Source organism: Schistocerca serialis, chromosome 5 (assembly GCF_023864345.2).
Source record: "Schistocerca serialis cubense isolate TAMUIC-IGC-003099 chromosome 5, iqSchSeri2.2, whole genome shotgun sequence".
In the NCBI taxonomy this organism is placed as follows: domain Eukaryota; kingdom Metazoa; phylum Arthropoda; class Insecta; order Orthoptera; family Acrididae; genus Schistocerca; species Schistocerca serialis.
The window spans coordinates 649,638,128-649,653,479 of NC_064642.1; positions in this window are offsets into that span (position 1 = coordinate 649,638,128).

Consider the following 15,352-nt stretch of genomic DNA (forward strand, 5'->3'; position numbering starts at 1 on the left):
GCATACAGATGTGAAATTAATTCCCTCTTGAGTATGGCCTCTTGGCTAATTGTGTACAAATTTGATTCAAGGAGAATAAATGTCTCAAATGACATAGATGATGAGATGTAAGTAAACATTGACCATATTTGTTCGAGTTAATAGCTGAGAATAACCTGAATTTCCACTCTTGTTATCAGTTCTTGGCATGGTATACCACTAGTTTATGTGAAGCTTCAGGACTTGACTTTAGTGACAAGTACTGCCTATTTCGTGCAACTTGCACGTGACACAGTTATTTACCAGTGATAGACTTTGACTTGAAAGAACTATTGCAAAGTGAACTATAACAACACAGACAATCAAAAATCAACAAAAATATCATTATGTTGCAAAATTATCTACATGTTGTGTATGCAGTCCATTATCTCAGAAAGTAGATGTACATCTGGGCCAAAGTTTAAAGAAAAATACCTTAGCCACCCATCATATGGTCAAATAAGATAACATAAAGTCATAGAAGCCCACAATTATCACTGCACACTATTTGAATTTCTTACAAATAATCTATAAAGCTCGCAAGAAGTATGGCCATTACTCTAATTTGAGCAAAACTGAGATGTTGAGACGTAATGCTATAAAGTTTATAACTGAAATATCAGCCAGCCACGAGTACGATCTAACGAAGCTTATTTGGATGAAACCATAACCAGTTTCGGACATTTTTCAAATTTATCTTCAGGTGGTTGAATCACGTTTTGTTTTGTTTCCTTGCTGGGTCCTCGTATTGTATCCGTTATTGGTATGCTGCATTAGGATAAACAGAAAGTTTTTTGCTACTGTTTGGTGAAGTTATAATAGAATTATTTCTTATGACTGCTATCAAAGGATTTATAAAAAGGGTTTAAAGTTATTAAAACGTTAAATGTGGCGAAAACTTACGTGCCAGATGCTTCTGGGTGACGAAATCGCGCTGTGTTTTTGTTGTGAATTTTGAAATTAACAAATATGTGATCGTGCAGTATACGAGTGTTGTTCAATTCCTCGAAAAACAGATAACACCACACCATTCTCTCTTCCATGGCAGCACACACGATAGATATTTGCAAAGCGTGTTCCACCTTCACATGAGTAACATCAACGGTGTACAAAGGAATTAATTTAAAAATTTCGGTGTCTATTATACTGAAAGTTTAGGATCATACACACAAAGGTCATGTATAGAAAATACCTAACTATTAGTAGAATACATAGACACAATGAAATACGTTTCCTATTACAGTGATAAAGCTAAGTTTGAACGCTGAACCTGTGGTTGTATTTTCCTTTAATCGTAGTAAATTTTTTAATATAGCAGACTATGGGTATCATTTGGATATGAATTTAACAGTAAACGTATTACTTTTAAAGTACTATTACCATCTTTATTTATGAGAATATTACACGTTTAAACGATTACGAGACCTCTCAGAAACCATATAGGAAGGAGGTGTTGGATGACTCTGTTTATTCAGAATGAGATTGGGAAAAGAGTTCTTATGTATATGAGTCTCAATCCCCTCCAGAAGTTTCATTGTGCCATCCCTATCAGTGAGCTGTAAGATCTGTGGTTGTTTTCTGTATTGTGTGCTGTGTGGTTGTTTTCTGCAAGATGGATGGCAAAGTATGATTTGGTTAAGTTTTTCAGTCATATGTCATCCAAGTGTTCCTTAAACCTTGTTTCAAATGTTTTAAATTTTTGGGCAATATAGAATTTGGTACAGTTACTACAGTTCATTTTATAGATTCCGGATCTTATTTGGTTACACAAATGTGTAGAAGTGTGTGTACAACTCTCTGTTGAAGTTTATTATTGGTGGAAAAGCTGATTTTAACATTATTCTTGAATGGGTTGCAAATTACCTATGAAAGAGGGCCTAAATATGGTATAATTACATACTTTGTTGATTTTGTGTCCTGTTGCTGTTGATATTGGTAACAGAATTTATTATCAGCAATTCTTTATTTTGTTTCTGGGACTGATTTATTTCTTTATTTATTGATGCTAATTTACTTTTGCTGTTCGTCGGGGCTGAGGGGGATTTTTTGCATTTGAAGAAGCACTGACCTGAAGTTAGCCATATTATGCTGGTTTGGGTGGTAGGGTGTGTTACTGATGCAAATATTGGCGGCTTACAATACATTTAAATATGATGTTCATTATTTATTTTGGGTACTTTAAGGTCCAGGAACGTTTTTGTTATGTAATTTGCTCAGGTCTCTGGCTAGGACATCAACTTTTCTGCTGTTGCCGTCAAACAGTAGGAGAGTGTAATGTACACGCCACTTGTAGTAAATAATTTTTATGCTTATTTGTGTCGGAATAAAACGAGTTTTTGCTTTAGGTGGTTAATATACACTGCTAAGCCTGAACATTATATGACCCCCTACCTATTAGCCAGTACTCCCACCACTGGAACGATAACAGCGGCGACACGTTGTGGCATGGAAGCAATGAGGCCATGGTATGTCGCTGGAGGGAGGTAGCATCACATGTGCACACAAACCTCACCTAATTCCAATAAATTCCAAAGAGCGGGCAATGAGCTCTGACGACACGTTCAATCAGATCCCGGATCCATTCAATTGGTTACAGGTCTGGTGAGTTCGAGGACCTATACATCAGTTGTAACTCGCGACTGTGTTGCTCGAACCACTCCATCACACTCCTGGTCTTGTGACATGGCGCATTACCATGCTGAAAAATGCCACTGCCATCAGGAAACATGATCGTCATGATGGGTGTATGTGGCTTCCAACCAGTATACATACTCGTTAATTATCATGGTGCCTTTCACGAACTCGACTGGACCCATGGATGCCCATATGAATATTCCCAAGAGCACAATGGAGCCACTTGTTTCTGCCCTGCAGTACAGGTGTAGAAGAGCTGTTCCCCTTGGAAGACGACAGATTGACGCTCTCCCACTGACACAATGAAAAAGGTATTGGGATTCATCAGACCGTGCAACGCTCTGCCACTACCCCAACACCCAGTGGTGGTGGTCGCTTTCCCATTTCAGTCATAGTTTCTGATATTGTGGTGTTAACATTGGCACATACGTGAGCCATTGGCTGCGGCGCCTATTGTTTTTGAGTATTCAGTGCTCTGTGTGTTCAGAAACACTTGTACTCTGCTGGGCATTAAGGTCTGATAGTGGTGGCCGCCCGACGCCACGACGTCTGGACATGTTTTAACCTTGGTCCCGCCCCGTGTTGAAAACACTAACCACAGCTATCCTCAAACACCTGACATGTCGTGTAGTTTCCGAAATGCTCTTGGCGAGCCTCTGGGCGATCATGCTCTGCCCTCAGTCAGATTCAATTAGATCGTGAGCATCCCCCATGCTACACATGGATAGCATACTCACTGATATTACATGTGATGTGCGTTTGTCTGACTAGGAGTCATTCCTCGCCAGGTGCTGCTGCTATCGCCAGGGTGGGCATAGTAGGTCGGTGGTCATAATATTCTTGCTGATAAGTGTAAATATAAGCTAGCAACTCAGCAAGACTGTTCCCAGTTACAAGTCCATCATTCCGTTTATAGATTCCATTATTAAAATCAAAATAACTGTAAGAATCTCTACTAACTTATATATTTGAAATGGTTGAGCTTTTTGTTTTTTAGGAGGTTATTTTGATTTATGTTGACAGTCTCTTTTTCTGGGATATTAATACAGATGATAACAATATTAAATTAGCTGAACTAGCTGTCTTTGTTACATGAATCTCTTTCATAAGTTCTATGGGTTAAGTTGTTATTTTGGTGGCGTAAGTGGTTTCAGGCTTGCAGTAAGTGGTAAGAAGTTCCTTCAGCGATACAGATAGCCGTACCACAGGTGCAACTACAACGGAGGGGTATCTGCTGAGAGACCAGACAAACGTGTGGTTCCTGAAGAGGGGCAGCAGCCTTTTCAGTAGTTTCAGGGGCAACAGTCTGGATGATTGACTGATCTGGCCTTGTAACACTAACCAAAGCGGCCTTGCTGTGCTGGTACTGTGAATGGCTGAAAGTAAGGGGAAACTACAGCCGTAATTTTTCCCGAGGCATGCAGCTTTACTGTATGGTTAAATGATGATGGCGTCCTCTTAGGTAAAATATTCTGGAGGTAAAATAGGCCCCCATTTGGATCTCTGGGCGGGGACTACTAAGGAGGACGTTGTAATCAGGAGAAAGAAAACTGGCATTCTACGGGTCGGAGCATGGAATTTCAGATCCCTTAATCGGCCAGGTAGGTTAGAAAATTTATAAAGAGAAATGCATAGGTTAAAGTTAGATATAGTGGGAATTAGTGAAGTTCGGTGGCAGGACGAGCAAGACTTCTGGTCAGATGAATACAGGGTTATAAATACAAAATCAAATAGGGATAATGCAGGAGTAGGTTTAATAATGAATAAAAAAGTAGGAATGTGGGTAAGCTACTACAAACAGCATAGTGAACGCATTATTGTGGCCAACATAGATACGAAGCCCATGCCTAACACAGTAGTACAAGTTTAAAAAGTAGTAAAGGAAACAAAACAAAAATTCGGAGTAGGAATTAAAATCCATGGAGAAAAAATAAAAACTTTGAGGTTCGCCGATGACATTGTAATTCTGTCAGAGACACCAAAGAACTTGGAAGAGCAGTTGAACGGAATGGACAGTGTCTTGAAAGGAGGATACAAGATGAACATCAACAAAAGCAAAACGAGGATAATGGAATGTAGTCGATTTAAATCGGGTGGTGCAGCGGGAATTAGATTAGGAAATGAGACGCTTAAAGTAGTAAAGGAGTTTTGCTATTTGGGGAGCAAAACAACTGATGATGGTCGAAGTAGAGAGGATATAAAATGTAGACTGGCAATGGCAATGAAAGCGTTTCTGAAGAAGAGAAATTTGTTAACATCGAGTATAGATTTAAGTGTCAGGAAGTCGTTTCTGAAAGTATTTGTATGGAGTGTAGCCATGTATGGAAGTGAAACATGGACGATAAATAGTTTAGACAAGAAGAGAAGAGAAGATTTCGATATGTGGTGCTACAGAAGAACGCTGAAGATTAGATGGGTAGATTACATAACTAACAAGGAGGTATGGAATAGAATTGGGGAGAAGAGAAATTTGTGGCACAACTTGACTAGAAGAAGGGATCGGTTGGTAGGACATATTCTGAGGCATCAAGGGATCATCAATTTAGTACTGGAGGGCAACGTGGAGGGTAAAAATCGTAGAGGGAGACCAAGAGATGAATACACTAAGCATATTCAGAAGGATGTAGGTTGCAGTAGGTACTGGGAGATGAAGGAGCTTGCACAGGATAGAGTGGAATGGAGAGCTGCATCAAACCGGTCTCAGGACTGAAGATCACAACAACAACAATAACTGTATGCTGGGCTGCCTATGGAGTCTATCACTGGACATATAGCGTAGGATTTTTTGTGGATGTTACATTGTGACCGAAATTTTGGTTTAATTGGGTTTGTGGTTATGCAGTCTTTAATTTCATATTTATTTGAGAGGAATTTGAAGCTGTTAAGCCGTTTATGGAGTTTAGCTATGAATTTTTCTGTGGAGTCTGATTTTTATTCTGTGGAGTTGTTAAAGTGGCCAAATTCTAATGTGACCTCAACGTATTCTGTTTCATACACAATGATATGCAGAGTGTCCTTCATAAGACTGCACCATGAGAACTTTGTAAGCATCTGGCTTGTTGTTGATTTGATTAAGAGCTTTTGTTCGTTGTTAATTATACTATTTGCTGAAAGCATGTGTTTGATAATGAGTTTATTCACTTTATACGCCAAGCCTTTTTTCTCATTAAGCTCTAGTTTGCCAGTGTGACATTCAAATTTTCTAGCTGCTATTAGTTGTTTTGTGCTCTTGCTAGTACATTTTGGGACTATGTTATGCTTGGGGCCTTTGCTTAAAATATAAACTTCATTAGAATTAAGAGGGATATTAGTTGTGTTCGTCACTTTTCTGTAGAATGTGTGCTGCTACTCTTTTACATTTATTTGAGATTCGTTGACTTTGTTTTTGTTGAAGGCTCCTAAATTCTTCTTATGGCTAGAGGACTTTTTCTGTTGCTTTCTCCGATGAGCACAATCTACGTAGTGGACACTATATGTGGACTGTGCAAGAGAGATGCTATTTCTTAATTGTAAATGAAACTTGTACAGAGATTTATTTAGCTTTCCTTTCTTTTTATTTTGTAACTTGATTTACGTTTTTAGCAAAATAGTTTGACAGTTTGCTTTTGGAAACTTAGTGCTTTTGTCTGGGAGCTGAGTTTTAACATAATTTGGAACCACTGTCTCAAACAATTATCTTTTGTTGAATTTTGTGTTAAGAATTGTTTCAATTACATCAGTCGTACATTTCTTTAAGGCATGTATCATTTTCATTTACTGGCTAGGTAAACTTAACGCTATTTCTTGAAAACTGACGTGTTGAAACTGTGAGTGTATTACTGTAATGTTTATAACTGAAAGAGCAACCAGCCGCAAGTATGGTTGAATGAGGTTTATTTGGATCAAACCATGACCAGTTTAAGATTTTATACAAATATATCCTCAGATGGTTGTTACACGTTTCGTTTTGTTTTCTTGCTAGGGCCTCGTTTTGTATCTGTTATGGTATGCTGCACGAGGATATATAAAAAAAATTGCTCACTATTCGATAAAGTTTACAATAGATTTATTTTTTATGACCCCTATGAAAGCATTTATGAAAAGGTTTCAAGTTTAATAAAACGTAAAATGTCGTGGAAACTGTGAGCTTTAAAATCAATACATCTGTGGTTGTGCACTATATGAGTGCTGTTCACTCCTTGACAAACACGTTATACCACACCACTCTCTGTTCAGTGGCAGCGTACACAATAAACATCTACGAAGCGCGGCCCAGCTTCACATGAGTAATATATATAATATTTTCGAAGATGTTACATTCATAAAGACATTAGGTTACCAATGTCGTGAGGGGGTATGAGCCTAGTAAAAAATGTATTAGCTAGCGCAACGGAATTATTTTAAAAAATGAAAAAGAAGTAAAACTAATTACAATAGTTTCTAATATGCTGAACAATTAGGATTACACATACAAAGTTTATACATGGACAGTACCAAACAATTTGTACAGTATATGAACGCAATAAAATACGTTTTTTATTATGATGATATAGCTACGTTTGAACACCGAATCCATTGCTACGTGATGTCAATAGTAATTTTTTATTGCATCCCAACTGGACAAGATCTTGTACATGCTGACTATCTGGCAGATGCCTGTCTGTTGCTGTCAGAGCTGATACACTACTGCCAGTGTGCGTTGTTTTATTTCATAACTCAGGGATATTTTTGGCGCTGGTTCAAGTTGCCTCGCGCTGGCCTCCGCTACGCCAGTAGCTTGATTTCTTTGTCTACGTACCATAAGCCACCTGCTGCTGCAGCGGAAAATGGGATGCATCTGTAATTGTGCGCAAAACCAGGAGGGAGGTCATATCGTCATCTTTAGTCCTTGCAGCCTTGCAGTTGCTAACTGCACGTCTATACCTATAAAGACACCCCGAACTGCAACCGTTAGTGATATTACTTTGTCAATAACGGTCGGTTGTAGTGCAGATCTACGAAAATCATGACACTGGAAATTTCCTTTAACATCTCGGCACTTGGCTCTCTTACAGCTTCCTGAAGAATTTCAGTATTTTACATTTTCTTCATCTCAGATAAACAGTTTCGGAATAAACTGAAAATTTTAATTGTTACAATCAATCGATCCCATGAAAGACTACAGCAGTAAAGTACCCTCTCTGTAGCTGTATATATTTAAGAACACAAAAGTGAGATCAAAAACCCTGAGCAATGAGAAAAGCAGGTGACGAAATGAAAATCTGGTGACCTTGAAGTGTTGGTGATGACCTCATGGTGATTAATGTCTTGTAGTTATTTTGGTGATGCTGCTGATGGTGCTGACTGGAGGTGAATAGTTTAGTGGAGATGGTCTCAAGACGATTGATGACCAGCTGCATGTGAGGCAGCAGTATTGAGAGAGGTTATGAGGAGGACAGTGGTATGAGATTGGTAAGCAGCTGGTAAACAGTATTGACTAGAGATGGAACGATTTGCAGATGTCGTTGCGAGTTAGGCATGACTCTTGATGGCATGTACTCATACTGGGTAGTGGCCAGCAAAAGTATATACTTTTGTTTCGTCTGTACAAAATTTACTACAGCAAGACTAACTGAGAGTGGGATTATACCAGGATTATTAGCTGTTGTTGTAGATGCGGTCTTCAGCCCAAAGTTGGGTTTGGTTCAGCTGTCCACGGTAGTCTACTCTTCGCAAGCAACTATATCTCAGCAAAATACTGTAACCTACAACCTTTTGAACCTACATACTATAGTCAAGGCTTGGTCTTCCTCTAAAATCTTTACCCCACATTTGCTTCCACTCCAGAGCTGAAGAGTCTCTGGTGTTACAGGGGGTCTTGTTAACTTTATAGGTTGAAGTGTATGAGCCTGCAGTGGCAGGTGAAACTACCTCCGATATATTAGGGTACAGTGGACAGCAGAAAGCGCCCACAGCTGTTACCCACTTCTGTACCCCTGCAGGAAGCACACTGGGGCAGGGAGAATCAAACCGCAACCTCTGGCATGACTCATGTTGGCAGCGTGTACTCATACCGGGTAGTGGCCAGCAAAAGTATATACTTGCCGCGAGCGACAAACAGTTTCAGTGTGCCCACTCAGTCAGCTGTAGCTTAGCAGCTAGTTGACCCTGACTGGAACCCATGGTCCACCAGGAAGGCAGCCATCGCCAGATGCTAGTCATCCAACAACTGCCCCAGTGGTGTGATGGCACCAATCGACAGCTTTCAGACTCTGCTGATGCGATGTCCAGCGCTAATGATGACAAACTCTGACGTGGCAGCATGCTAGTTCATTTAGGACTGTTAGAGGATGTGGTCCTCTTCTCTTATATAGTGACTGGTCCATCTGTGTACCTGATCACAGACAGTCGAAATTAGGTGCCATTTGTACAAGCTGGGGAGGTGATCATTTTTCAAACGGCAGCAATCTTGGTCTCTAAGTCATAATAGGCTGCATCTTCAAGCAATAATCGTAAGGAAATCATGACATCATTTTCCCTGACATTCCTATCTGGTCAGGCCCTCCAGAAGTCCTGATGACGCTATAGCACGTCACTAGTCTGTCTTGCAGAAGAACTGAGTGACGTCTTCTGGAATGTCATTGTAGTGAATACGATAAATGTTCTTGTGCCAAAGAAGCTAATTACCGCACTTTCAGGTGTCCTAATTAATGTCCTCAGTATTACGTCGTTTGGTTGAACAGACAAAGGGACTGAGAGGTGCACCAAGTGTAAATGTGGCGGAACACAACCAATCCTTCTAATAGTCAGGTTGTACCATAAAACTCTTTTCCCCAAATCGCTTCAGTGTTTCATCATTAATTATCTGATTTAACCACCTAATCTTCAGTAATAATGTATTTCAAATGTTTCCATTTCCTTCTGGTTTGGTCTGTCTACAGTTCACATTTAATTTCCAGGCAAGGATACACACCAGACAAATCCCTGTGGAAGTGCTGCTGGTGGTCTCAGGAATCAACCAAAAACTGTATGCCTTTGTACCAGCGGCTCTGCTCCATTCAGATAAATGTTACTCCATTGTGAAAAGTAAAAGATGAACTTGCTGAAGAGCAGAAAATCGGAGGGGAGATTGATTAATGTCACGTGAGCTTTGTATCCATTGCAGGAGGAGCTTTATTTGGCAGTCAGCCGCGCGGGATTAGCCGAGCGGATACTGAAACGGGTGTCTTGCGACGTCCGCCCCGAGCAGATACAACGAACAAAAACGAACAAAATGAGATTTTTTTAAAAAAAAGCTGCCTAGGGCGCTGCAGTCATGGACTGTGCGGCTGGTCCCGGCGGAGGTTCGAATCCTCCCTCGGGCATGGGTGTGTGTGTTTTTCCTTAGGATAATTTAGGTTAAGTAGTGTGTAAGCTTTTTTTTATATCGACAGTCACTTGTCGAAAGATATACACCGTCTCCGGAAGCAATTTTGGAAAAACTGCGGGATACTCAGACGGATAACTCAAACATAAATCCAGTCTTTTTCTATCCGGTTATGAGTGCAGTATATGAGCCAATGCAGAACCTAATCGAAGGTCATTTACTAATAACACAAGCGTGTCAAATGTACTGGATTTGTGCGCAGAAATATTTTTAGAATAAAATACAATATAATGAAGGTTAGATCACATAATCAGCCACTAACTCATAGAGAATGGATGAAGGAAGCAACAGTTTTTGATTCGAGAACAATTATCTCATCAGCAGGATTCACCTCTGATAACCGCAACGGATGTCAATATAAGAAGTGCTCCACGAAATAATGGCCTCTTACGAGTATTTTTTGCCGTGATATCGAAGCTGCTTGGCGGGACATCAAACCAACATATTACTCCGCAATAGTTGAATATTTTTCTGACATTGTAACGAAGCTTTCATTTGGGAAAATTAAGCAAGTACGGATTGTATGTATTGCGCTGCAAGCAGACTGTATTCAGAAAAAACTAAAATTTATTTCCTTTAAAATATACTGACAACCTTAAAGCACCATCTTCTACAGTAACAATAATCTTTTTAGCGATAATGGAGAATGTGACAGACCGTTAAAGCAGTCCTAAACCTGTTAAGCTGCTTCTTTTGTTACCGATAATCTGATATTTCTTCTCCAGGAAATGCCTAAAATTAACCAAGCGTGAAAATTATTAAGTTCGATCTGATAGCGGATTAACTGCCGTAAAATATGTTTAGGAAGCATTTTTCTTTGTGCTCCGAATGAAATGTCGAATATTCATTAAGATAATCGAAGGTCACATTGCCTCCTTTGACCAGCGTCTGGTACCTGTCAGTCGAGATTCGGAATGGACACAGAACGAAAATTATATAAACAGTTGAAATGTTTTCTCTTAGTATGCAAGATTTTTGGTACTTTTCCAATTTTCTTTGACCAAAATGAACAGAAATTTGTAGTGTCGACCAGTGGAAGATTTTACTGTATCTTCATGACGGCGCTGCTTCTTGGTTGTGCAGTTTATAGACTGTTTGTACGGATGCCACATTTGTACATGGATAGCGTGGGAATGTTTGCGGACGTCTGTAATTTGACTCTCGGAGCATTAACAGCAATTACCGGAATGCTGCGGAGCTCACTTCTGAAACAAACACACGTCAGTAATTTTTGCAGAAAACTACTATCAGTTGACGCAGTTCTCTATAACTGTAATGAAAGGGAATATAACAAGTTCGCATCCCTCGTGCGTCGAGCGTTACTGGGTGTGGCAGTTTACACAGCACTAGCCTACGGTTCGTTCACATGGCTGTCACGACACCACTATAGCTTTGATCTGTTAATTATAATATACTTCTTATACCTTGTAAGGAATGCCGTCGTTCTGCAAGTCTGTATTTTTAATGTCATGCTGTACAGAAGATTTGAACAGTTAAACGAGAACTTGCTCCACATCTATAACTTACTTACGAAGGACGATCTTGACTCCAGAATATCACTCTTGCCTAGAGTTTACCCACGAAATGGTATTCGCCAGAAAGTTTACAAACAAAATATCCACACCTTTTCACACAGGCAGGAATTAAAGGAGAGCATAATACAAACCCTGACCGTCCATAACCAAGTGGAGTTCAAAAACAACTACAGTTCAGTGAATGTATTACAAAAAGTTCATTGTCTCCTTTCCGATATAGCTATAAATGTCGACATGGCATATGGTATACAGAACCTGGCAGAGGTAACAAGCTCTTTGGTGAACCTTACAATAAATAGTTACATGATGGTCGCCTATTTTCTACAGATGGGAGGTCTTACAGCTGGTGGGTCCACGTGGCAGACTATAGTGCTGTTTTTGCCGTGGATGGTGATGTCGGTGTGTCGACTCGCCAGCATAGCCTGTAGCAGCAACGCAGTCATCGGGGAGGCCAGCCGCACTGAACAGCTGGTCCAGAAGCTGCTGCACCTGGAGAACAGCGCACACTGCAGAGACCTGCAGGCTTTTGCCCGCCAGTTGAGCCACGATCCCCTCACGTACACTGCTGCAAGGTTGTTCACAATTGATCGGTCACTACTGACGAGCTGTGTGGCCACCATCACAACCTACCTTGTGATCCTCATCCAGTTCCGCCTGTCTGACGTTCAGCTTGAAAACATCTAACTAGTAAGCAGTATATAACCACATTTACTTATTTGCTATGTTATCCAAGCAATTCATTCACTATTTGCATAGAAAATTACGAATGTGGCTTGTTTAAAGCACAAATGTGAGAGAAACTGCCTAACATACTATTTAATTTATACCGCTTTTCGAAGCAAAAAGCTCTGTATTGTCTGAAAACACAACAAGTTTCTGTACATTTTATAAGTTTGTGTCTTCACAATAGCCAGGAAACGAAATATATAATGTAAGTTTGAAAATCACTCTTTCATATGAAACAGCACCCTGCTAATTATGGTCCTATTCACTGGACATGTGCTGGAAGTACACTCTATGTGTGTCTAACAGAGTTTGAATATGTGGAAATTAATTTTATTTCAAACAAATTTATTTATGTATAAATTATGGTGTATTAGTTCAGTAGATCCATAGCGAGATGATCCACCAATAAACGTGTCAAAAAACTAACAAGTGGACATATTTTATATTTCAAGACAGTTAAATATTAATACAATAACTCTCATGTGCATGAAATTGTATACATACTAAAATATTATAAACTGTTTTTTAGTCTTTTGTAACCAAATAGTGTTAAAAGAAAAGCACTGAGTACACTTACTTTTCCTGCTCAAATTAATCCTCATTATGTAATTCTGATATTAGATAGATCTCATACTATATAATATTATTTATATCACATATATCTCTTAATAACAATTAGAAATTAATCAATGCAGTGGAATCTATGTAATACAAAACAAACTATGCATCCTACAATATCAGGCTATATACAATTTTGTTTTGTTCCTGAATAACTAACACATACATGAAGATTACCCATATTCTGAGCAAAAATTTTGTGAAATGAATTATGATTGGAACATGCAATACATTATTAAAGATAGTTTACTTTAAGAAATAAATATACTGATAAGCAGTTGTTATCTTCCAATTAATTTGCACAGATAGCGGCAAGAGACTAATCGAATTATACGTTCTTGGTTACACAACAACAAAATACGATTTTGCATCTGAGTATGAGATGAAAGTAAGCAACGAATGTAAGCTTTTGTTAGTCTTGTGACACCCAAAGCAAATAAATATTTGTTCAAGTGCTTTAGCATTTTATTATTTATAAGAAATTTCTCTCAAGTGAATTTGTTGCCAAACTATTATCACAAGATTTTAATGCCACGAAACTCTTCCCCACAGTGTGTCTGTTCTTGGGGTGGGGGGGGGGGGGAGACCTTACGTGTTCTAAATGGCATTCAATGATCCTGAGAATGAATTGGTTGCAAAATATTTATTTTGGAAATAAAGTCATTAATTTTTCTTTCCATAAATATAAGAAACTTGTTACTTTTCACAGACTGCATCGTGGAAAGACAAAAAGAAACAAGAGTGAATGTTACTGTTGACACTCCAATCAGTAAGAAAGGTGTAATACATTTGTCGTAAATCGATAAATGTAATTCCAAAAACGAAGTTACTCTGTTGTAGAGCACCTTAAGAAATCATAGTTTAGTTCACACTGAGTTAAATGTTATAGCTAATAAAGATATTTTACTTCCCTTCCATGGTGTGTTTCTGCAAATAATGACTCAGAGATAACGTATTTTGTTTTGTTTTCTCAAATGAATATTTCTAAATATTTTAATTTTATTGGGCTGAAAGAGAATCACATATTGAATACAAGTAGGTGTGTATTGCGTGCCCATAAAGGTTAGTAATATAGGCTTTCTCAGCCAGAGGTCATTTCAGAAAATTGTTCTCCGAGTGTGACCCCAACATATGTAATAAAACTACCTGATGTAGGGGTCTACAATGGCAACAGATATATTGGTACTTTTATTATGTATGACTCATCAGAAGGAGTTTACCGGAAAATGGACGCCACTTTCTTTATTCTCAATGGAGGAGGAATGTACTATCGCCTGCTTGAAGAAACAGTTATGAGACTCAGTGAGTGTTGTAACAGTATGGGCTCTCGAAAGCTAAGAGAGTGAATGAATTACAGGTAACTGATAACAGACATAAGTCTTCCCAAGAACAGAAACTTCATATATCTATCTTCAGATAATGAGAAGTTAGCTGTGATCCAGCATTCGACTGATTTGAAGTTGCCTTCGACATCTTTCAATTCTTGATATAGTGCCAGACTTTCATAGTTATTTTATCCTGTTCATTTCTGCTATAAGCAGCTTGTCGAATCATTGAACAATTCTAATACATTCCTTGCGTGGGGGAACTACTTTAAGTATACAGTTGCTATTAAACTATTAAAAGTTATTTTAAAATTGTTTTGTTATAAGCACATTTGAATAAACACTTTGCGACTGCTCTGAACACTAAGGCTTTTTGTCTAGGTCATGATTTTCTTATTTTTTCCTGAAATATTCAAAGCAGAGTACATGGAGCTTCAGAAATATTGTATAAAATAACATAAACTAAATTAAATAACATTGGGATTTCACTCCTGGAGGACTTACTGCCATTACTGGCTTTGTAGGTCCCTCGAGATAATCCTCTGTGGATCATATCCCTATTCAGGACAACCTTGTGTTCAGTAATTGTTTGCACTCAATTCACAGGAGATTAATAACCATTTTCTGCGTATCCCTGAGCATTGACAGTGTTTGTGTTCGTATTTTTGGAGAACCCTTTACGCAATTTTCGCCAAATAAATTTGAAGTTTGGGGAAAACTGCAGAATAAAGGCTGAGAATTGTACTCAACAAACATGCGACTGATTATGTGTGGGTGAAGTTAGTCAATTGGAAGGCAGCTAAGACTGCCCAAGTGCTTCTTAGTTCTGATTGTGACGTTTTTCTCTGTTTCTCAGGCAGATTTTGTTTCTGTGAACTTAGTGATTATTTCTCTCTTACTTCATTATATCAATTGTCGGTTCAAGCAGTGCCTTTGAACACTGCTTTATGTACTCATATATGAGAATATTGCTTTAGATGCCCCTTTTTGCTTCAAGTTTGCCTCTGTTGAGAGGTATTTCTCAAATGTTATTTGTTTAGTTCCTATTAGCTGTTCTTTTTGTAATGTTCCGAATGATGTGCGATTTGAAATCTTTGTAACTTTGGAATCAA